The 1,151-nt window shown below is 37.1% G+C and overlaps 1 long non-coding RNA gene across 1 annotated transcript in view; it reads left to right on the top strand.

Moving 5' to 3' along the window:
* Nucleotides 1-573: 573 nt before the first annotated feature.
* The window catches only part of LOC138866232 (uncharacterized), a 6,159-nt gene continuing 5,581 nt past the window's right edge, over nt 574-1,151 (top strand). Inside the window, exon 1 of the long non-coding RNA XR_011399543.1 lies at nt 574-658. This is a non-coding gene — a long non-coding RNA (uncharacterized lncRNA). The remainder of the gene's footprint in view (nt 659-1,151) is intronic.

Here is a 1,151-nt window from a genome sequence, read left to right as displayed (position 1 = left end):
GTTCGCCAGGGCTGGCGAAAGATCATATTGGAACAGCCTGGCGAAGAGAGCTGTTTGGATACCATTTTCTTGCTTTCAAATTATAAATTAGTAACATATTTGTGTATGATAGGATGTAGGAATCACATTGAAATTATAAAATATCTTAAAATCATAATTTGTTATGAAATAACGTATATACGTATTTTTTTCAAGACCTTCGATGTTCCAGTCGAGAGCTCAAAACATCAGCTGTATTCCTTCCCCCTACCCCTACCCCCCACCCCCGAGATGACTTATTTAGATTTAGGTTGTTGTTATTTTGGTTGTAAGGATAATGTTCTTTTCACAAATATTACCAGAAGTGTTTTTTATGGCGGCATGTTTACTTTTGGCTATAGAAAACAGAGCTGTAGTGCTCCACCGCCCTATAATGAGGCGTCTTTAATGATACCCATGTAGGCCTACAGTTCAATATCTTACATCAGTTAGGAATAGTAAAATAGTAATTTTTAAGCTCTTGTTAAAGTATAAAGTTATTTTTTGTATAAAAGTATAAGGTTGATATAGTATAGTATAAAGTACTTTTAAAACCTTTCGCCAATGCTGGCGTTCGCCTGGCGAAGCTTCGCCAGGCGAACTTGTGAGTGAGGGAGGCCTTACTTTTAAACTAAGGCAGGTAGGTGTTCGCCAGGCCTGGCGAACGAAAGGGATTGCCAGGCGATAACATCTTGGATTCCTGATAAATCTAGCGCTTCGGCGAATGAAAAAAAAAACGCGAGAAAAAGCAAAAGGTTTTAAAAGTACGGGCCATAAAGTTAACCTTGTTATAGTATAAAGTGTAATATAGCATAAAGTATAAAGTTAATTTTGTTATAGTATAAAGATATTTTCAACTTCTTTTTTATAGCATAAAGTTAAATTTTAACTCCTTTGTTATAGTATAAAGTGAGACTATTGCGGAAACATTTTCGTCTTCTCTCGAGGTTAATAATTAAGTTTAGGTTATGTTATGTGCACTGCAGATGTAAACAAATTTGCGCTACATTTAGCGGGAATGCAAGATGTTAGCGCCTGGCGAACGTTGGGTTTAAAAGTAAGGCCTCCCTCACTCAGAGGTAGGGCTTACCTGGATCTTGAGGTCTAAGGTTTTTCGTGCTTGTCATCGTGGA

The sequence above is a fragment of the Penaeus vannamei genome, chromosome 24 (genome assembly GCF_042767895.1).
Source record: "Penaeus vannamei isolate JL-2024 chromosome 24, ASM4276789v1, whole genome shotgun sequence".
Lineage (NCBI taxonomy): Eukaryota > Metazoa > Arthropoda > Malacostraca > Decapoda > Penaeidae > Penaeus > Penaeus vannamei.
This window is presented reverse-complemented; position numbering and strand designations above follow the sequence as displayed.